We start from the raw sequence: 24,736 nt of genomic DNA on the forward strand, positions 1-24,736 counted from the left end.
GTTTTTGGAGTGGCTGGTACTAGTTGTTCCTTTCTATGTGTAGTGCCTCTTTCAGGAACTCTTGTAAAGCAGGCCTGGTAGTGACAAAATCTCTGAGTACTTGCTTGTTCTTGAAGGATTTTATTTTTCCTTCACTTATGTGGCTTAGTTTGGCTGGATAAGAAATTCTGGGTTGAAAGTTCTTTTCTTTAAGGATGTTGAATATTGGCCCCCACTCTCTTCTGGCTTGTAGGGTTTCTGCTGAGAGATCTGCTGTGAGTCTGATGGGCTTCCCTTTGTGGGTAACTCGACCTTTCTCTCTGGTTGCCCGTAGTATTTTCTTTTTCACTTCAACCCTGGTGAATCTGATGATTATGTGCCTGGGGTTGCTCTTGAGGAATATCTTTGTCGTGTTCTCTGTATTTCCTGGAATTGAATATTGGCCTGTTTTGCTGGTTGGGGAAGTTTTCCTGGATAATATTCTGAAAAGTATTTTCCAGTTTGGATTCATTCTCTTCATCACATTCAGGTACACCTATCACACGTAGATTAGGTCTCTTCATGTAGTCCAACATTTCTTGGAGACTTTGTTCATTCCTTTTTGCACTTTTTTCTCTAATCTTCACTTCTCATTTTATTTCATTGAGTTGATTTTCGACCTCTGATATCCTTTCTTCTGCTTGGTCAATTTGGCTGTTGAAACTTGTGCGTGCTTCGTGAAGGTCTCATGTTGTGTTTTTCAGCTCCATCAATTCACTCATATTCCTCTCTAAGTTGTCCATTTTTGTTATAATTTATCAAATCTTTTTTCAACATTTTTAGTTTCTTTGCATTGAGTTAGAGCATGTTCTTTTAGCTCACAGAAGTTTCCATTACCCGCCTTCTGAAGTCTGATTCTGTCATTTTATCACACTCCTTCTCCATTCAGTTTTGTTACCTTGCTGGTGAGGAGTTGTGATCCCTTGTAGGAGATGAGTTGTTCTGGTTTCAGGTGTTTTCCTTTTTTTGCACTGATTTCTTCCCATCTTTGTAGATTTATCCTCCTGTCATCTGTGTAGTTGCTGATTTTCATATTGGGTCTCTGAGTGGATTTCCAGATTGTTGATGATGAAGTTATTTCTGTTTCTTAGTTTTCCTTCTAACAGTCTGGCTCCTCTGCTGTAGGACTGCCAAGGTCCACTCCAGGCCCTGCTGGCCTGGGTGTCACCTGCAGCAGCTGCACAAGTGTAAGGTTGCTACCAGTGTCTCCTTTGCTATCTTTGTCCCAGAATGATGCCCGCCTAATGTCAGCCTGATCAGTCCTTTGTGAGGTGACTCTTTGGATATACGGGGGTCAGGGAGCTGCTTGAAGAGACAGTCTGTTCTTTATAGGAGCACAAGTCCTGAGCTGTGAGCTCCATTGTTCATTCAGAGCTGCCAGACAGGTTCGTTTAAGTCTGTTGCAGCAGAACTCATAAACCCCCATTTTTTTCCCCAGGTGCTCTGTCCTGGGGAGTTAGCGCTTTATTTATGAGTATCCATTGTGCTGCTGCCTTTTTTTTTTCAGTGCTGCTCTGCCCAGCAATGAGGCAGCCAAGTCACTGTCTGCCTGCAGAGGCTTTGCTGAGCTGTTTTGGGCTCTGCCCTGCTGCCCTGTGAACTTCCCTGTAGTCCTGTTTATATGGGCATGGTTAGAACTGCCTCGGCAATGGTGGCCCACCTCTGTAATGGTGGACTCTCTGTTATGGTGGGTTGCCTTGGCAACAGCAGGCTGTGTCAGTAGTGGCAGACTACCTCTGTAGGGGTGGAGTGCCTCGGTAATGGCAGACACCCCTCCCCCACCGAGCTGCACCTTCCTGACTTCAGCTGTGCTTGCCGTGAAAGTCTCAACCCCAAGCATTTCCAATTGCTGTTTTTTTGTTTTTTGTTTTTTGTTTTTGTGGAAGGGGCACCCGCTAAACCTTATCACCTGGCTCCCTGCCTCAGAGCCTTTTTTTTTAAGTTGTACAGTTGACTCTCTCCCAGGTGTTCCAGTCACTTGCTGGAAGGGCGCTGGGATCTATTTGATTTTTCTTGCAGCAGCCCACTGCACCGGCTGAAACAATGGTGCTTCCTGTGAATCTCCTAGCTTGGCTTTCTGTTTCAGACTTGTTTAGTCAGATGCATGGGCAAATCTGCCTTTTCAGATCTCCAATTGCCAGCTTAAAAGGGCAATTAGACCAGTGTATTTTGTACAGAGAACCACCTCGCCTAGGTGCTGGCAAAACAACTGCACTGGCCGAAACAGTCATGCTGGCCAAAACAGCCCTGCTGGTGACCCGTGGGGCTCCTCTGACTGGGAATCTCCTGGTCTGTGGGCAATAAAGTTCTGTCTGGAAATGCGGCATCCACTCACCCTCTGCGCTTTCACTGGGAGCTGCAAAACTGAGTTGCTTCTAAAGGGCCATCTTGGATCATTCCCCTTGTTATTTATTTTTATAAATGAAGGAAATGCTGATCTTCAGTTAAATTTTCTTAAAAAGTGTTTCCAATGCAAGTTCATCCAGCAGGTGAATTTTACATGGAATTCTTGGTGGCCTCTGAATTCCTGGCTAATAAGCCTTGGGATTTTTAGGAACTTTTACTGAAGAATTTAAGGAAATTATTATGCCTCTGAAGTAAATCCTTGATATAATCTACCTCTTTACTCCCTGCTCCCTTCCTGTTCGGTGTGCCAGACTTACTCAACAAAAGCACATTTTTGTTGTTGTTGTTTTTGTTGTTGTTTTTACAAAAATTGACCTTTCTCAGAGCACATAGCATCAATGAGCTGAGCACTCTGGTCTTTTTACTCTTCCGGCTTTCTTTTTCCCTCTAAATGTTCCTATCACAACATTAATGCAAAGGCCACAGAGCCTCCTGATTAAGATGTGACTCTTTTCAATCAGGTTAAATAATTTTCTATATTGTCACTTGTTATCCAAATCCATTGAGCTTTCTCTGCCTCTGTTTTCTTACCTGTACAGTGAGTTAAAAGTAACAAACTCACAGAATGTAGCAGTTATTAAAATAACCAATAGGTATTAGGTGCTTTGAACTGTCCTTGAGTTATTATAAACATCCAGTAATAGTAGCTGCAGTTATTCTTACCTCTTGCCTTAGAGACTGATGAATGATGAATTGCTACATTAATCAACATCTATGTAGTATATTAGGAGACAGTAAGTCCCATGAACTTAAAGTTCCTGTTTCATTAGCCTTGTTTATTCACATTATCTGGTGAGTTTATATCATTTGTGATAGCTGTTTGCATAAATATCTTTAAGCAATACATTCCTAAGACCATGCCTAAATGTATAATGTTGATTTTCAAGTTGTTAGATTTTAGTCAAATTGGTTATGTAGTATCTGGGTATAATGGAATTGGGTATTAGCACTCAAGTTACAAGAAAGTGTGACTGTTGAAAAATACGGATTAAGATAAGGGTACCAGAAAGGCTTTTTATTTACACGGATTCATCTGCTCTATTCTATAAATTTCATTGAGGATAAAATCAAGAAATCATTTATTCACACAGATTGTAAACACAGAAACTTAAATGGTTTCTTATTTAAACTGAGTTTCAAAATTTTCATCACAAATTATTATTATTAACAGTCAGTGATTATCAATTTGGTTTTGCCGTTTAGTAGCTAAAGCAATCATGGTACTAAATATAAAAATGTATATTTTTATTTTTTAGGTGCATATTTTTCTTTTAATTTAAATGTTTAAAAAAAACAATATTTACTACATGCCTAAGAATTTGTTGTTATTTATTCATTTTAATGGATGAAAAAAGTGGAGGTCTAGAGATGACCTAAAATATTTTATGGACAACTCTCTTTTTTTGTTTGTTTATTTTGCTTATTTTATTATTCATGCTATTTTTATGGCATAAAAATACACCAATTGTCTCTAGATAAATTGAATTTTAAGAAACAAATATACCTTAAACAATATTTTTTCAAAGGTTACCTAGAAATCAGATATTTTTAATACAGTTTTGCATTTTCAAGACTTCCTAAAGTAGTTGCATTTTCCTGGAGTTTGTCCTAAGAAATGCTGTCCACCAGATAACAGTTATTTCAGTTAAATAATTTATTGGCAACTCAGCAACTACAATAACTGAGGAAATATGTTGAGACAAGGGGTAGTCAAGTATAGTGAATGTGAAATATACTGCAAATTTTAGAACAGGAAAGGCAGATGCCTGGAAAAATGAAGAATAATATCAATAAAATTATGTTTGTTTTTAAAATTTTAAGCTGAGAGATAGTGATATATAGGAAAATAAAGATTTTGTAAAAATATAAGTTAAAATGTAAAAAAAATGAAACAATCTTATGATAAAGCTCTATTCCACAAACATATAAAAAGCCTTAGACTGTTACTTGCAACACCTACATAGAGTGAGGGATAGAAAGAAATGAATTTTGATAGAGTATGCTGTCACTGATACATAGCATCATGTGTGACTATCATAGTGTCCATATTTAATTCTCCACACAGAGCACTTCTATCTCTACAAAATCAGAGAGTATAACAGAAAATAAAGTGAATAAGAAAAATAATGGCATGTTCTTAGTTTTACTGTACTAACAATCACCATTAGTGACCCAGTTTTGTTTTATATTTTTTCTTTCCAAGGAAAGAATCTGTATACTACTATAAGTTTTGTGTAAAAGTCCCTCAAGGCTACATTGTGACTGTGTTTCTTTGGGACAAATGTAGCCTGAGGGATAGAAAGAGTTTTTAAGGTCCATAAGCTGAATCTCACATTAATACGGAGAAGTGCCATATTATGATGATGGGTACCAGCTAATAGTAGTATTTCCTTATGTGTGAAAAAAAAAATGTTGCTGTTATCATGAGCTGTGTGCTGTGCTGGGCATACTGGTTAACTGGGAGCCTGCTACTTGTGAAAGCTTCACCTTTTCCATTTTTAGAAAATGTGAGGCAACAAAAAGGTTTTGACAAACTGCAGATCCTGCAGTTTAATCGGCTTGATTGTGGGCACCCCACACCTCTTTTTGTTCTTTATTTTCTTTGACCACTAACAATTTTGGAAAAAATTCTGGATTATAGCTTTAAAATCAAGTAATATTATGTGATTATGGAAGATAAAAAAATCCATCTTATATAAAAATCAAGTAATAGGAGAGAAGATTCACAGGTAAATGGTAAATATCTCTCTTTCTCTCTGTCTTTCTCCCTCTCTCCCTCTCTCAATGCTTCCAAACATAATTTTAATATATAGACTTAGAGCAACTCTTTTATCTTGTTAATGGCTGACTTCATAGGGTGGTAATATGTTATGTATGATCCCAAAACTAAAGTTTTTTGTATGTTTGTAAGTGAATTTTTATTTTGTGTACATTTGTTCTGTGCATTGTGAAATAAGTATTTAATTCATTTTAAGGATTGTAAATTATTATTACTTGAAAATATTAATTAATTTTTTCCAAGTGACTCTATATTGATGCTTACTTTGGATTTAATTTTGTTACAATACTTATGCTGCAAGTTAAAAATTGTACATGATAAATTAAGCAGTGATCTTTCTAATTTGAGCAATTTTATCACAGTTATCTTCTCTCAAATTAAAATGAAAGAAATTAGGTGAAAATGAAAACAGGGAGCATTTATTTATTTATTTATTTATTATTTATTTATTTATTTATTTATTTTTGAGGTGGAGTCTTCCTTAATTGTGGAGGCTGGCCTTTTAGTGAAATCCTGGACACCAGAAATCCTCCTGCCTCAACTTCCTGAGTAGCTGGGACTACAAAGGTACACCACTGCTCCCATTCTTTTTATAAATAACAAAAGAGGAAGGAAAATGAAATTAGAAGAAGAAAGACAAAATTTTAAAATAAAAAAAATTAGTAATACAAAAATACCTAAAGATATAAAATGTGACAAAGAGTAATCCCTACAATTTTATCCAATGCATATATTTAGATTAATAATCAGATTATTGAGTGACTTTGTTTTCAAAATTAAATAGCATCAAAACATCATAATATAAAATATAGGTGTCACAGTAATCTATTTGAATATAGTTAAAATAAGCTTTTTATAAAATTTTATGAATTTTTTTTTTGCTATCCCTTCCCAGAATTTCTTAACCATATATCTACTGAAACATTTGCTAAATTGAGTTATTGGAACAAGAATTATAGTTTATTGCATTTATCAGATTCAGCTTTTTTTTTTTTTTTTAAAGAGAGGATGAATTAAGATTTAAGTCACCAAAGATTGCTTACATAATTGGTTAATAAAGAGATAAACTACATGAAGTCCGGTTTTAACCGGGGACCATCTAGATGACTTGTTATTATTTGTTTCTATCCTATGATTATAGGACTTAATAGTCATACATGCTATTTTAAAAATAGAACTCAAAATCCTGTGTATTGTTATTGTGCCAGTCATCTGAGGAGACAGAGAAAATGTGTAGAATTTTATATATTGAGGTCTTTCCTTCATTGAGTTTGTGCCTGCAGTTGTAGTGTCATTAATGAAACTAAGATTTTCAAAAGTTAAAAATATCTGGAGGAGAATATTTCATGTCCTCTCCAACCTAATCCTCTGCTATTCCATATTCTACCTGTTAATGAGTTGACAAATTTACTGATTACATTTATAATCTTTAAATTTCAACTTGATACAATGTTTAGTGTTTTGGAGTTTGATTTTGGTAAATGTAATTACCCTTTTGGAAATGATTGACTTGTTGATCTCATTCCACCAGCTAGAACAGTGAGTAGAAAATTATTCATAGCAAACCAAAAGCTTTTCCAGACGATATTTTCAGTTAATGTATTCTTTTTTCTTCATGATTTTATAGTACTATGTTGGATTTATTATGAGATTAAAACAAATCAAATTACTTTCCTCATTAGTTTTGCATTGTTTTCCTCCTCTTTATATTTAGGAAAAACCGGCTTTTACTTGACAAAAATGACTCTCTGATCAAGTCTTAGCTGCCAATTTCCCAACATTCTTGCTATAATGAGGCAGACACAGCATAAAGTCCATCCTCTCTAAAGCAAGCATTGCTTCACTGAGCAAAAGTGACTATTGTCTCTGATATGCTGTCTTGTATATACCTTTTGCATCTGTGCACTTTCTGTTTCATATTCCAGTGTGTATAAAATAAGTTGTACCATGGTAACAAATGATCTCAACATCTATATAGCTTACAACAAAGTTTATGTATTACACATTCTATATGTCTCTCATGGACAGCTTTGGCTCTACACATCATTCTAAAATGAAGAACCATCCCCAATCTGAGACATACTAGCCTTATGGCAAAATGAAAAGAGGAAGGCAGAACAATGAGCTGGCACTTAAAGCTTCACTCAGATGTGGCACAGGTTACTTGTAGTCATGTCATATTATCCTACATAAGTCATATGACTAAGTATAAAATAAGTGGTGTGGAAAGTCTAATCCTATTGCAGGGATGTCTGTTTATAATGTTTATATGTCTGATGTTACTAAAGAACTAAATCATTGATTATGACAGTCTTTGCCTTAATTAAAAGTTTACCTATTTAACTAATGACAAAGCTGAGTAGCCTCACTTACTGGATTCTGAGAGGATCTTATAGACATCAGACTATCAAAATGTCTAGGACATCGACCAATTTTAGAATGAACCTGAGAAGCTATCAGACACACATAGGAAGCGTAAAAATGTTGAGTATTATACTAGTAAAAGGATAATCTCTTTCACTCATCATAAGCCACATTTGGGCATACACTTCAAGACCTTGCTCTAATAAACTCATTCAACAACCACAGTTTTATTTATTACCTTAAGTGTAAAACTGTATATGTTGCCATCCAACTGGAGGAGGAGGAGGAGGAGGAGGAGGAGGAGGAGGAGGAGGAGGAGGAGGAGGGGGAGGAGGAGGGGGAGGAGGAGGAGGAGGAGGAGGAGGAGGAGGGGGAGGAGGAGGAGGGGGAGGAGGAGGAGGAGGAGGAGGAGGAGGGGGAGGAGGAGGAGGAGGAGGGGGAGGAGGAGGGGGAGGAGGGGGAGGAGGAAACAATACCAGTTTCTTATCAGATAATTTAAAGAATGAAAACCTATTGTTAAAATGATTAAGACCACAGAGGAGGAAACTAAATAATTAACTTGATTTATTTCCAAAGAACTATGAATCAATATTTTTTTCTACGGAATTACAAAACAAATAACTTAGGTGAGAGGGCTTATAGAAGCATAACTTTACTCTTCATATGATTTTAACTGTTTTACATTCAAAATCGGAATCTGTGGGTTAAAATGACAATAGAACTTTAGAAAAAATAAGTAATTAAATACATCAAGCTGATACTCTCAAAAAGTAATGATAAATTTCAATGCATAATGTAATTAAAGTGGATAGTGTGATTAAAGAGAAATATTTTAAACATAATAATTCAAAGAGGAAAAATAATAAAACTGTATTGCAAATAATTTTAGAATAGGAGATGGTGCAAACATTAGGAAGGTTCCAACATAATGTTTGTACAAAAGTTCATAACTTTTAAGAAATAATAGAAAAATTTAAAGTCTTATCAGGAGTCATATATTCACAATAAGGGAATATATATGTATATATGAATATCAAAATATCTTCTGAAAGAAATAGGGATTCCAGAAATGTTGGTGGTACTGAATACTTGGGCACTTGGGTGACTTAGGTTCAAAGGTTACCTAATTAAAATGATAGAAAAGCATATACAAATAAGGATTCTCCAAAGAGTGTGTGTTTACACAGCATGTGTGTAAAAGCACACAAGTTTGTACATATGCATATGTGTTGTGGATATGCATTATGTATTTAATATTGTATGTTTCATAAGGTATATATACATGCAAATAATATATAAATATTATAAAATGCATACGTGTGAATGTCTGTGAGATCTTCATATATGAATAAACTCAAGCATTTAAGCTCCAGGTTTCTTTAGTTGTATAATAGTTTTTAGAATTTCTGTTTATTTTCCAAGGGAAATATCATTTTAGTGTAATTTTTAAACAAGTTTTTAGGAATGATCTGTTACCACTGGGGATTTCTTCATGACCTTTTCATGAACCAAAACTGTCCCAAGAAATTTCTCCAGGCTGATTTAAAATCTGCTGAAAAAGACACTAGAAAGTTTATTCAAGGGAGCAATTTTCCTAAAGAATCTTAAAGAAGGGCACATGTTAATTTTCTATTTGCCTATTCTTTATGATCTCACTGAAAAATAAAAATGATGAAATTTTGATTTTCATGTTTCCGCACTAGAGACCATCAACAACAATTTAGATTTAGAAGTTGCTGACTTAAAAGATGTCATATACATTCGTTACCAATTACATTTATTTTCAGCTTGTGTCAGAAGCAGTATAAGAAAAGATGATGTTGAGATTCACTTGGGGTGGCTGGCAACATATTAGAAAGATATTAAGAAAAATAATAGGCTATAATCTCAGGCTTATGGAAGATGATACAGAGGTGTTGTAGGTGTTCTGATGTCCTAGGTGTCATTTATTCGTTTTGGTGGCATCACCTCATAATATTTTAAATATGTGAAAATTTACCTTTGCCCAATATTAAGCATTATGGGTTTTCATGTTTGAGAAAATTGGAAAGGACTTTATAAAGGTGTGTTTTCACTTCAATACAATTATCTGTAATCTTAAAAATAATTATTATGGTTATTGGGAGATACTTGCAAAGGGTAAAAATCTTAACTATGAAAGGTTTCAATTTAGCAACTGATAAGTTTGAGAGGTTAATTAATAGATATTTAATTAAATGTTTCTTAGTTTTAAATTTATATATCTTTTTTATATTCTAGAAACCAACATATTTTTCACAATTTAAACATTGTTCTGGGTACGGAAAAGTGTACTTGCCTTCCCTGAGCAATGTTCCATGGTGCCTAATGTATATATCAATCCATGAAGTGTGTACTATAAATCTTTACCATTCATCTTTAACTTTCTCTTCATAGACTTCAGAGCATGAACAACCTTGTAGTCTTATTTAGATTCTTACTTCTACGTTTACTAAGCATTCAGCGTATATGGCCATCATTATACTTATCACATTATATTACGATGTACTAACTCATTTGTGTGACTCCCTCTGTAAAATAAAGGAAAGGAGATGGGAGCACATTCCTTCATTTACTGAAATTCATACATTTATTCTAATAGAGATATTTATATAAAATGTATATTCATTAGATACTTTTAATGCAACTTCCTAAGGACACTGTTCTATTCACTGTGGATATGGAAGCAAATATAAAACAAGTCCCAGCCAGCCAGAAAGTTATATTTTAATTGTATGTGTAATTTAATTTGGCACCTAAAACCTCTTGATATAGTATATTTAGTATTTTCAGTGTATTAATAAAATGTTGAAATTGTATGTTTAAAGATAAGCTTGTTTGAAATTACTTAAATTTGTGTAATTTTAGTATATATATTCAATATTCAGTATAACAACTTCAAGTCATTAGAAATATATATAATGTATCTACTAATACTAATAAAAATCACTGGGAAATCTGCATGTAAAATGAAATTAAACCTTAATTGATTACCTTTTAATTTATTTATTTTTATTGCCCAAATTACCTCATCTTCCCACCTTCTTATGAGAGACAAACAGAAGGAGAGATGGAGGGAGAGAAGAGGAGGAGGGAAATATCTTAAATTTGGAATGAATTTTTCTAGCAATACAGCTTTAAGTCTTTCCAATAATTTTACTATATTATTTTTAAAGAAAACGAGCAGTGTACATTGCAATTCTAACTGCTAGTAAATCACTGCTTAATGAAAACAAGTACAGCAGAGAGTATAATGTTTTATTTCTTCTTAGTACAGCCCTGTAAGAACTAGCAGACATCAGATTTATCAAAGTCACAACTCCTTTAGAATTTCCAGGAAAACACCAGGATCAAAGAAAACAAATAGATAAGATAAAGAATTATCATCTATTTGTAATAGGAGTTTCCCATTTAAGTTTTACTTGTTACTATCATTTTAGAACAAGTTAAAAGTATGCCTGTTAGGAATCTTTACCTGACACCAATGGAACCTCTTTTGACAGATTTTTTTTTTAAAGAAAAATTATATGGTGTGAATTAAAAAAAAAAAAAAACCTGTCAGGTTGGATCAGTTATTTTGTATCTGCAGGTACCAGCTTGGCTCATATAATTTCCCCAGAGATAGGTGAAAAACTCATTTGTACCAGCAGAATCTCTACATTATTAGAGGAATTATGTTTTTTTCTTGTCAGACAAGTATATTCTAATTATCATTATTCTGATTCAACAATATTCTGTGTATTAGAATGATATTTTCAACCAATATGATAACTTCATTGACCGAATGTGAAATAGAGAAACCTAAAATAGTTAAAACCTCTATGGTGTTTTGGGCTATTTTAATTATATTTTACATAACTTATGTATGTTTTCTACAATATTTTGATTTGATCAATGTCCTGTTTTTAAATAGGAATTATATTATAATACCAATGTTTGTAATTTACCTTCTTATTTAAATTTCATTTATACTTATAACCACATTTTATTTACATCTTCATATTTCTCTCATCACCCTTCTCTCATTCATTGCTTGCTGACTTTATTGCTGTTTGTGGAATAGTTAATGCATGATCTTGCCTAAGAATCTTTGTATTTATTGCCTCTTCAATGAACACTTATCAAAATATCAGCATGGTCTTCCTTCAGGTCTCAGAAAAAATGTTACCAATTCAGAGAGGACTGCCCTAACCATCATAAACAAATGAATACTGGACTACCTTCTGACCTGTTATTTCATAACACTGTGTATGTAGAAAGAAGCCCACATGTAATGTATGTTCTTCTACTGGCCACTGCTGGTTAGGGTCAAGGTAGAAAGGCTGACCCATTGCCAGCCTAGAAGCGTCCATCAAGAGAAGTCAAGAGGAATTTACACACCCTTTGCTGGGTCAAAGAGGTCCATCATCAAGAGTTAAATGGACACTTAAGCAATCGAAACACTCCTGGATAGGAAAAAATAGGAGTTAACTCATTATAGTCACTTTCTCATTTTATGTCAGTCACCAGAAGGAACTCAGAACTTCCAAATCATTCCTAATCCCTAAGACTGTACTCATCTTCTAATTTTCCCTTTCAGTGACTTCTCTGAAACTCACCAACGAAGTCCTTTTATCTTTCACTTTTGTAAAGTTTCCCTTTATCGTCATCCCAAATGAAGCCTGATGACTCTGCATCACACACCAGGCCAGATTTTGGCCTGGCAAGGTGGCTTATGCCTGTAATCCCAGCACTGTGGAAGGGCAAAGGCAGGAGTTCAAGACCAGCCTGGTCAACATGGTGAAACCCTTTCTGTACTAAAAGTACAAAAGTTAACCAGGCATGGTGGTGGGCTCCTGTAATCCCAGCTACTTGGGACACTGAGGCAGGAGAATCGCTTGAACCAAGGAGGCAGAGGTTGCAGTTAGCCAAGTCTGCACCATTGCACTTCATCTCAGAAAAAAAAAAAACTCCATCTCAGAAAAAAAAAAAAAAAAAAGGATATTTCTCTCACACTCCACTTAAAGCACTGAGATTGGGAGATATTGGGATTAGGATGATGTTCTTTGCTCCTCAGTGCCGCTTCCTGAGCAATATACTTTCTCCTCCCTAAAATCTCCTAGCCATGTTGTCCAGACATCCGTAGATATTCTCTGCTACTACTCCTTAGAGAAATCTTCCACCAACCTCTGACTCCCCCTCTTCTGTTGCGATTTTAGCTGTAGTTTACTGTTACTCTCTTCAACTCCATTCTTGTCATATATGATGGCGATTTCAATATCCACCTTGATGATTCTTCAAAAAAATCCTAGTTCCTCAGTTGATTGACTTCTCTCCCACAAAGAACTTGTTTTCCTTCTAATCACTACCTTCAAATAATTTTACCATCTCATGATGCATGTTTCCAAGGGCTGTCTGGTATGGTATCTACATTTGAGTTTTAAATGCCTGTATATACATTTTGGGTACCATTAACTGATAACTTACCTATACACCTAGCATAAATTCTTTGCTTAAATCAACTCACTAAATTTTATCTAATTCTATCACACAGCAAGTGATCCAATAAATGTCTGCTGAAAAATACATGTAGGATAATATATTCTATTTTTTAAATATATGATAATATAGAAATATTCTATATTTCATGAAATAGTATGGTTAAAAAAGGATTGGAAAAAATACTACTTTAGAACCTATATCCTTTTATCGGTGTTTAATAAGATTAAAATGTTTAGTAAGGTTAATAAATTAGCTAATGAATCTCCGTTGCATACTTTTTTGTTTTGACCAAATTATAAATTTTTTTCCAAAGGCAAAATATTAATACATTGGCTCACCTTTGAATTGTCTTTATTTTGTTTTCTAAATTGTTTATATTATTTATTCAAATATGAAATGTGTACAGTTAATGTTACATAGCACCTATTTTAGTTTAATGAAATTTTCCAAAGCACTTTTTAAATTTAATGTTTGAAAAATTTATTTATTTAAAATTTCTGTGTACTTTAAATATTTGGTACATTTCTTTTATTCAGAAAAAAAGGAGAAGCTAAGTGAAATCCAGTTATTTGCTAACAGTGCCATGAAATTACTGCTTAGCTGGGTTGTCAGTGTGAGCCTTTCATCATCAGCAGTGAAAAATGTTAATGACATCATAGTATTATGGGCGAATCAATAGAATGTGTTAGTGTTTCACCTAATTCTCAAATAAATCAGTTATTCTATAGTAGTCAGAGCCTAGATAATGAAATATTTCAAAGTACCTCAAATCCGATTAGTAATTACAAATTATCCTTTGTTTGGATGAGCCAGAGTAAAATGTTTGTCAGATTCAGTACTTGCCTTCCATAATTCCTTTACCTTCATACATTATCCCACACACGATATAGAGGTTGTTTGAAGAAATTTAAACTGACTTTTATTTAATTGGAGCATATATTAACTGATTGCTAATTATTTGTTTTATATTGAATTTTAAGAATAAACTCATTTATTTTTATAGGATATTTAAAGTGTCCAAGTACTTACAATAACAAGTTGGACCGAATACATTGTACCTCAGGAATTAAGAATTTTTCCTGGAAGAAGGTAAGATAATTAGACTTACACATATTTGCCTATTAATAAGTTTAATAAAAATTTAGAGATACTACTGTACTTCTGTGGCATATAATTGGTAAGATAATTTTTTAAAATAAAGAGCACTTTCTTTTTTTGTTTATATAGTCTTCTGTAGAATTATTTGGGTAAATGAGAGGGCTCCAACATTTAAAACATAAATCAGTTTGTAGGAATTGCAATTCAAAATGTCAAGAGGTGGGTTGCTACCATTTTGGTTTTTAAAAAAAATTCTTCTTACTTGGGAATTTCACTGGGTTTGTGATGTTCCCCAGGAGCCACAGAGAAGAGAAAGCTGAAATTTGAGCATATTGCTGTCCACAAAAATCCTTTAGCTAACCTGCCCTTTTTATATTTCTTGGCCCCCATATGATTACTGTCATCAAGAATCCACTCAAAGGCTGGGTGTCACACTCAGGGTGGAGAAGTCTGTGTATAATGTGTTATGCCATCTTAATTTCGACCTCACATGTGAGATTGAAATACCACCTATAAGGCAAAATATAGTCAGGAAATCTGAATGTATACATACTGTATTACTTATTTTAACACTTTTCAACCATAAATGTTTCTCAGCATTCATTTCATTGTATGAAGTAGAAGGAAAATTTGGCAAGGTTAAGCTTACCATTCCACCATGGTTATGTGTGTTGCTATTAAGAAGAATGGCTACAATAAACAAAGAAATGAAAACATATTCTTGAAGATCTATAGTGTTTGGGACTGTTAAGACAAAATAACCCTCAATTTAAGTATGTTTCTTTTTTCTTATGGACCTATGAGTAGAATAAAATTCATTTGTCAATTTTGTTTTGATTTTTACTATAGTAAATCTGAAGACTTCACAATTTTATTGGTTCTCTTTTGATTTAACTGGGTGATTATTCCCATTTAAATGTGAACAAATACATTTTTCTCATAGTTATTCATATTCATACCAATAAAAATTTAAAAATTATGAAAAAATATATAATGCTATATGTGGAAACATCTTTTACATACACAGAAACATTTATCATATAAGGCAAAAATTTACTGATTTAAGATGTATGTTGAAATTGTGTTGGTAAGGATGTTTGATTCTTTTATGGGAAATACACATCATATCTTTAGAATTGATAGAGCACTAAAACTTTAAAAAATGACTTGTAGTGCCACTTCTCTAATACATACATATACATTTATACATACATATAAACACATATATATATATTTATGTGTGTGTGTGTGTGTGTGTGTGTGTATATATGTATATATATATATATATTCATTATTTGCCTAGAATAATTTTCAGCCTTCCGCAATAATAATTTTCTGGTGATTGTTTTTCATGAGTGAATCATACACACAAAGACTAAACATTTGCTTCCTTTTTTGGCAAATAATAAGCTTCTGCTCCTCCAGTTACAATTACTTCCAAGTTCACTAGTAAAGGAGGCAAGATTCAGCAGGTGAAGTTTCAAGGTACTAATTAAAATCTGTTTCAAATTTATAAAGGCCAAAGTTATACATAGATCTGGTGTCACTGTCATTGCCACCACTGTCTTTTCATGTTTATTTGGAATCAAGCCAGTTCTTAAAAATTAACTTATAAAAACATTAAGGGCTCATATGAATGAGTCTTAAATCACTCAATGCAAATAACAATACACATATTGAATTGAAACAGGATAGTGGATAGAAGTCAACAAATAAATGTTTATAAAATATTTAGCAAATATGACTAAAATCTGATGAAATTTTACTTCCAGATATTATATCAGATAGAACTATTTGCAGGACTTAATTTATAATTCTAAGTTTTGGGTAACACATACAAGCTGAGATACATAAATATCAATTGGTTGGAAAATATCTGGTCATCTCAAATTGGGGGCTGTTAGACCTTCATTTTGTCTATTTCTTTTTGCTTTTTTTTTTTTTTTTTTGTAATGGAAGCAACCTGAAAAAGAATGGTTAACATATCAAGTGAGTTTTGAAATAGCTTATATAAATAATTATTTAAAAGCATAGACGATGTATTTTTCTTGTGTAATTCTATCAGCAAATAACTTATTTGCCTAAGCAATGCCTACATATCAGGATCTATAATACATTTATTTCATCTTCCAAATCTGAGAATAGTTCTGCCATTGTTGACTATTCCCTCAACATGGCTTTATATATATTTGATTCTAAACAAATTCTAGATTAAATATATACAAATGCCTTACTAGCAATCTTATAATAAAGATTTCAAGCATTTATTTAAAAAGTAGAAAGTAAATAAAATTTCACATTAGCAAAAAGTAAAATCGAAAATATGTGGATAACAGGGAAATAGATAAAAACCAGAACGCAAAGATCAACAGTAGTATATAATTTATATTTCATTCAAGTTTAGATGCCTTCATTTTTATATGATCATTGAATAAGTTTGATCTGGTTTGTGGGGAGATGGCCTCGTCTAAAATTGCTCTACAGACCCAGATAGTACTGGAATTCCAAGCTGTATCACTGTTTGACTTTGAGAAAATTACTCTACTTTATTTCATTTTCTCATTGATATATTAGTGTCAGCAATACTTAATTTTATTGGTTTAAACTTATCTATATATGTTAAAATATTTTACCAATTGAAATTTGAAATAGTTTTTCTTTGCTATGATTAGTTTTGAAACTACATTCATCTTATTTGTAAAAGCATTCTATATTTTTAATGGTTGAGTATAAGTCTTATTTTTCCTTTCAGGATTGTAAGCTATTTGAAGTGAAAAATATGTTTCTTCTTTTATTGACAAGCATTCTTTATTTGGCAAGTAATTATTTATTATAACACTTTTCACAAATTGTATTATTGATTGATCTTCATAATCTGGTGCAGTACTTGGAGCAGATAGAAAATTGCCCTTATATTTTGGATGAGGAAACAGGTACAGAAAGAGGAAGTGACTTGGATGAGACTAATGAAGCAGAGCCAGGATTAGAAACTAGAACATGACTTCCGATTCTGTGCCTTCTCTCACTACACTTTGGAGCTTTCTGCTTTAATACATTATATAATTGAATGTTTACTTCACGCATTTTTCAGAAGTGTATCTATTTTGTACATTAAAGCATTTTTGCCCATATTTATGGTTTTTAAACACCTTCATCCATGAGTAGCTTCTTTTGAAAGCTTTATGAACCCCTATTTTTTTCTTCCTTATGCCTGCCTCCAACCACCAGTTTAAATGGACAGACAATATCACTTGAGTGAGTGAGTGAAAGAAAGAATAAGAACCTTTTGGTATAGAAATGTTGCTGGTGAATTTAGTTAAAACAAAACCATTAAAAACATTAAAATTATCTAAGGAATATTAGTACAGATGCTTCCAAACATACAATGAGATTATGTTCTTATAAACCCACACATAATTGAAAATAAAGTAAGTTGAAAGCGCATTTAATACAACTAACCTACCAAAAATGGTAGCTCAGCCTAAACTACCTTAAATGTGCTCAGGTATTTATATTAGCCTAAAGTCACACAAAATTATCTAACACAAAGCAATTTTATAATAAAATGTTGACTATCTCATGTAATTTATTGAATAGTGTACTAAATGTGAAGAACAGGATAGTTGTATGGGTATTCCAAGTACAGTTTTTATTGATTGTGTATCGCTCATGCATCATTGTGAAGTTGAAAAATTTTTAAATTGAAGCAGTGTCATGTGAGGTACCATCTGTATTTAACAAACTAAAACATTTATTTTTTTTAATGAAGAACAGTCACTATGTTCGCCTATTATTTTAGCTGTGACTAATTGTTACTTAATTTTGATTTTCAAATAAGTTGTCTTAGCGTATACATATTTATATCTCAGTCTGTTTTCTAACCACTTACAAGATGATTGGAGGAACTAGAACATATTTTCTTTTTTTTTTTTTGAGACGGAGTTTCACTCTTGTTACCCAGGCTGGAGTGCAATGGCGCGATTCTCGGCTCACCGCAACCTCCGCCTCCTGGGTTCAGGCAATTCTCCTGCCTCCTCAGCCTCCTTAGTAGCTGGGATTACAGGCATGCACCACCATGCCCAGCTAATTTTTTGTATTTTTTTTTTTTTTTTTTTTTTTTTGTAGAGACAGGGTTTCACCATGTTGACCAGGATGGTCTTGATCCCTTGACCTCGTGATCCACCCGCCTCGGCCTCCCAAAGTGCTGGGATTACAGGCTTGAGCCACCGCGCTCGGCCCGAACATATTTTCTTAATTAAAAAATTCCTAGACATTTTTTAAAGGAAGAGATGGCTTAGCAATACTAAGAAAATTATGCTGCAGCTGAGTTCACATTTTTACTACAAGCAACTTTGGTGACCCGGTCAAGTCTCAAGCTCTTACCTCATGGCCTGACTCAAATGTTAATGCCACAGAGTCATAAAGAGTGCTTAGAGACTTGGCTCTGCCCCTGAGAGAATCTAGCATACATGCCTAACCTCCTCTGCACCCATTGAGGGTGGAGATTGGAATGGTTATGAGTAGGTGTGGAATGTCACCTACCTCTTTGAAAATCTTCGTTGCTTGTTTGCACAAGTCCAACTTCAAATTCAGATAGAGCCGTTTATTTATTTATTTTGCTGGCTAATTATTTATTCTTTCTTCAACTGTTCTTCTATTTTTCTTTCTCTTTGATAATCTGCATTAAATGCTTTTAGGTCTACAAAATTTCTGAGCCAGGAGGAACTTAGAAAAATCAGCTCAGTGTTTAAGAAATTGGGGCCAAGATGAATACAAATTACAGAAACCAAGAACCCCAAAACCTAACTCTAATTCTAGATTTGTTTCCCTTATGTAGTAAGATCTGGCATTCAAGATATTCCTTTTACTGAACTTTCTTTTTCATTTATTTTGAGAATCTTTTTTATAGTTTTTATTATTTCCATTATTTATTATTATTTTCATGAACAGCAACTTACGTTTTTTTGAACAAAATAAATGTGTGACCCCTGTTCTACCAAGAAATGTCTATCAATGAGTAAACTTAATGGAGCAAAAATGATTGGGTAATTTAAAAAATACACTTATAATATACCACTTGAGAGAACCACTGTGTTTGGGGAAGGAGATTTTATGGCTGGCTAAATATTTGTTGATATATGTATGAAAGACAAAACACTATGCATAAAACTCCATGAGCTATGTAAAAATGTTTTGGCAGAGGCATCTCTACATATATATTATTTTTAAACTAACTTTATTGAGAAATAATTTAGAGGAAGCAAACCTCATCTATTTTAAAGGGCTCAGGTTTCATGATTTTAATGAAGTGCATATCCTTTAAACCCTTACCAGAAGCAAGACATAGAGTATTTTTATCACCCAGGAAAAATTCGTCATAACTCTTTCCTTTTTTGATGCTATGCATTAATTTGTATATATTATAATATATTATAAATAAGTATATAGAGGTAAGTGTATACTTTTTCACTTAGCAAAATAGAGATTTATCTATGACTTATGTGTATTATTAGTTGATTTCTTTTTTTTATTGCTGAGTGGCAGTCCATTGAATAAATATAATATATGGATATACTACATTTGGTTATTCATTCACTAGATATATAGTTGTTTCCATCTTTTGTCCTTTGTGAATTGCTTTCCTGTGAGTATTTGTATACAAGTCTTTGTAGGAATATGTGTTTTCATTTCATTTGGAAAAACATGTGGATTGGAAAATCAGGGTTATTTGGTAGGTATATGTTTAACTTTAAAGAAATGACAGTGTTCCAAAACGGTTGTACCATTTGACATTTCCCTGAGCAGCATATGAGAGTTCCTGTTGCTCGGCATCAGGGCTCTGCAAACTAGTTCTTAAGCCAAATCTGGGTCTATTTGTAAATAGAAGTATATGGGAACACAGGCACACTTGCTTATGAATGAGCTGCTTTCATACTACAAAGGCAGAATTGAGTAATTGTGAAAGAGACCTTATAGCCTTCAGAGCATCAAATATTTACTATTTGGCCCTTTAAACAAAAAATATGCTGACCCCTGCTCTACATCCTAGCAAAACTTCATGTTATGAGTCTTTTTACATTTTAGCCATTTTAATGTGTATGTAGTGGTATCTAAATGCATCTTTAATTTGTATGTCTGATAACTGATAATATTGAGCATATTTTAATTTATGTATTTACCATCTGTATATCTTCTTTAAGTACCTATTCAAACCTTTTGCTCATCTTTTTCATTGGCTTTTTGGCCTTATTATTGAATTATAGGAACACTATGCAATATGAAGACAAATCCTCTGATATATGTGTGTGTGTGTGTGTGTGTGTGTGTGTGTGTGTGTGTGTGTGTTGTGTGAATATTTTCTACCATTCTATGATTTTGGCTGACATTCATATAGTAATTCCAGCATTCTCATGCTTATTATTTGTGTCTTCATTTTAAGCCATATCTGTAGTACTGCTGTTGAACATTTAATATATTCTGATTTCTGTTTTTATGTAACATGTACCCCATACCAAAATGAAAAGCTTTTAGGATTCTAATTTTATCACTGATATTTTCAAGTGTAATTATGTTATGCCTTTTGGGATTTGCTTTACTTTGTTTTCATTATACTAAGCATTAAGAAGACCTTTTCTACCTGAAAACTCATTCCCTTCAGTTATGGGAAATTTTCTATTTATATCAAAATGTATATATATATATGTATAAAATGTATATATATATGAAATATATGCATATAAATTCTTCCTTCTAGTCTTAATCCTAAAAATGATATTTGACTTCTTTAATTGATCCACTAGTTTTATTTATATTTTTTTCTTTTCTTTTTCCCCTTCTTTTTTTATTGCATTTTAGGTTTTGGGGTACATGTGAAGAACATGCAAGATAGTTGCATAGGTACACACATGGCAGTGTGATTTGCTGCCTTCCCCCCTTTCACCCATATCTGGCATTTCTCCCCATGCTATCTCTCCCCAACTTCCCACCCCCCGCTGTCCCTCCCCTATTTTCTCCAACAGACCCCAGTATGTAGTGCTCCCCTCTCTGTGTCCATATATTCTCATTGTTCAACACCCGCCTATGAGTGAGAACATGCGGTGTTTCATTTTCTGTTCTTGTGTCAGTTTGCTGAGAATGATGTTCTCCAGGTTCATCCATGTCCCTACAAAGGACATGAACTCATCGTTTTTGATTGCTGCATAATATTCCATGGTGTATATGTGCCATATTTTCCCAGTCCAGTCTATCATCGATGGGCATTTGGGTTGATTCCAGGTCTTTGCTATTGTAGACAGTGCTGCAATGAACATTCGTGTGCGTGTGTCCTTATGGTAGAACGATTTATAGTCCTTTGGATATATACCCAGTAATGGAATTGTGGGGTCAAATGGAATTTCTATTTCTAAGGCCTTGAGGAATTGCCACACTGTCTTCCACAATGGTTGAACTAATTTACACTCCCACCAGCAGTATAAAAGTGTTCCTATTTCTCCACATCCTCTCCAGCATCTGTTGTCTTTAGATTTTTTAATGATTGCCATTCTAACTGGTGTGAGATGGTATCTCAATGTAGTTTTGATTTGCATTTCTCTAATGACCAGTGATGATGAGCATTTTTTCATATGTTTGTTGGCCTCATGTATGTCTTCTTTTGTAAAGTGTCTGTTCATATCCTTTGCCCAATTTTGAATGGGCTTGTTTGTTTTCTTCCTGTAAATCCGTTTGAGTTCTTTGTACATTCTGGATATCAGCCCTTTGTCAGTTGGGTAAACTGCAAACATTTTTTCCCATTCTGTTGGTTGCCGATTCACTCTAAGGACTGTTTCTTTTGCCGTGCAGAAGCTATTTATATTTTTTCTATTTTATGTTCTCCTTTATGAAAATTTTTCTTCACATCATCTTCCAACTCTTCTACTGAAGTTTTTATTTCATTCCTACATTGTTTTGTGTGTGTGTGTGTGTGTATGTGTGTGTGTCTAAAGGAGTCTTACTCTTGTCACTCAGGCTGGAGTGCAATGGCTTGCTATTGGCTCATTGCAACCTCCACCTCCCTGGTTCAAGCAATTCTCCTGCCTCAGCCTGCCGGGTAGCTGGGACTACAGGCACCCACTACCACACCTCGCTAATTTTTTTTTTATTTTTAGTAGAAATGGTGTTTCACCATGTTGGCCAGGCTGGTCTTAAACTCCTGGCCTCAGGTGATCCACCCATCTTGGCCTCCCAGAGTTCTGGGATTATAAGCATGAGGCATGGCACCCAGCTGTAAGTTTCTTATAGTCTTATTAGTTTGCTTGCTTTATTGTTTTTAATATATTACATATATTTTCTTACTAGTAGAGAATATCAGTTATAATTGTGACTTGACATTTTTCATGTTCCTCATTATTTCCTCTAAGCTCTTTATATTGGAGATTTTGGAGGATTTTGTTCATTATTTATGTTATCGGCTTTCCTCATGGTCAGGTAATTCTAAGCTGTCCACTAGTATTTATAAGTGAGAAATCAAGCCATTTTTGAAAGTGCTGTGTTGGATGGGGATTAGACTGGATATGGAAGAGGTTAGAGGGTGTTTTATAAATTATCAGACTACTGCTTATATTGACCAATTAATATGTCAGTCATTTTACTCTGGACTACCAAATGTGATTAGTCAGGGTTCTTTAGAAGGACAGAACTATTAGGATATATAGATACTTTCTTATATATATGTAAGAGGTTTAATATAGGAGAGATTGGGAATTATTGGCTAAAATGATGCTTTGGGATTATCTGCAGATTTCATTATTCATGTTATTTCTGTTCTCTCTAGAGAGAGAGAGAGAGAGAGAGAATATATATTCTCTATATATATTCATATATATATATGAATGAAACGAAGTTTATTTCAAAGAATTGACTCACAGGGTCACAAGGTAAAGTCCGACAATAGGCCATCTGCAAGTTCTGCAAGTTAAGGAGCAAGGAAGCCAGTGGTAGATCAGTTTGAGTTCCAAAACCTCAGAAGTAGGGAAGCCAGCAGTGCAGCCTTCAATCTATGTCAAAGGCCCAAGAGCCCCTGGCAAGCCATTGGTGTAAGTCCAAGAGTCCAAAAGCTGAAGAACTTGGAGTCTGATGTTCGAGGGCAGGAACCATCTAGCCCATTAGATGGATTAGAAGGTTGGAAGACTTGGCAAGTCTGCTCTTCCATCGTCCTCTGCCTGCTTTATTCTAGCTGTGCTGGCAGCTTATTGGATGGTGCCCACCCAGGTTGAGGGTGAGTCTGCCTCTCCCAGTCCACTGACTCAAATGTTAGTCTCCTTTGACAACACCCTCACACTCAGGAACAGACACACTCAGGAACAGTAGTTTTCATTCCTTAATCCAATCAAGTTGACACTCAATATTAACCATCACAGATAATATGTAGAAAGATCTCCAGTGCTTTTAGTTTCTTCAGTAGTTGGCAAAGGAAAAACATCTGCTGATTGTTGACATTTTTGGAAGAAGGTATGGGAAAATGTTGCCTCTTCATCTCTTCTTCTGGTAGAGTATGCCATTAGTACTGATTATCTCCCAGTTTCCTTAGAGTGAATGTGCTTGCTTATCCTGAGAAGTCTTTAACTCCCATTTGCTACATCAATAAACTTTATGTGAATTCATCATTCCCCCAATTCCTTGAAATCTTATATTGTTGTGGTCACTTTTATAATTCCCCTGGTCTTAATGGATGAATATATTTGTTTGTTTTAATTCTCTGCTATGCCTTTCCTGGGGTTAAGAAAGGGAGAGGAGATTGACTTTTGTGATTAATCTGTCTGGTTTAATTAGAATTCATATTATGTTTTAATAAATAATTACATTATTTTGCATAGGTTTATTTAACTCAAGAATTATTATGAATGATGGCAATGTGTTTTCATAGGTTTGATAGGCAGAAGAAATACTTTTCTGAGGTTCTCAAAAATAAATATCTACAATACCAGTGATAATCAGTTCTCCCTCCTTTGTGGCCATATTTTTAGGATCATTTTATAACTTACTGGTGTCTATACCACAGGAAAAGACAAAGATTCACATCTGTTCATTTTAATACATGCTAAGAAGTTTTAGTAAGAGGTTTAATAAAAGAGAGATTGGGAATTATTAGCTAAAATGATGCTTTGGGATTATCTGCAGATTTCATTACTCATGTTATTTCTGTTCTCCTATTACCATAGGTAATTGACTAGAGCTGAAGTGGGAGTATAGACTGAAATACAGTGCAGCTCATCTGGGTTTCATCAAAACGATATCCCTGTTGAGCCACAAGTGGACTTTGCAACAATTTGTGTCTAGAAGTGCTACCCACAGTCATTGGGAATTTGCCTGAGGTCTGAGACAGTTGCTATGAAAACTGTCCCACTCCCTTTTCCTTAGTGGAAATGTATCCAACAGCCAGAACTTATAATAACAAAGATGAAGAAATAATTATAGAGCAGGAGGCTTTTAACAATAGTGAGATCTGTAGATCATTGTACGTAGATCTATGTAGATTAGTTATTTTGATTGGAATTATGGAACAATTTATTTTCATCTATATTACAAAAGTTGAAA

General features: G+C 34.0%; 1 protein-coding gene across 3 annotated transcripts in view; it reads left to right on the plus strand.

Annotated features, from left to right (window-relative positions):
• The window catches only part of SEMA3A (semaphorin 3A), a 530,091-nt gene that overhangs the window by 176,975 nt on the left and 328,380 nt on the right, over positions 1 to 24,736 (plus strand). For 2 of the 3 annotated variants that reach the window (XM_054237353.2, XM_054237351.2), the window contains one exon: positions 14,070 to 14,155. The gene's annotated coding sequence lies outside the window, so the exon portion shown is untranslated. Of the gene's footprint in view, positions 1 to 5,672; positions 5,771 to 14,069; positions 14,156 to 24,736 lie in introns of all 3 variants that reach the window. The other variant, XM_054237350.2, reaches the window with a different exon arrangement.

The sequence above is a fragment of the Callithrix jacchus genome, chromosome 11 (assembly GCF_049354715.1).
Source record: "Callithrix jacchus isolate 240 chromosome 11, calJac240_pri, whole genome shotgun sequence".
NCBI classification, from domain to species: domain Eukaryota; kingdom Metazoa; phylum Chordata; class Mammalia; order Primates; family Cebidae; genus Callithrix; species Callithrix jacchus.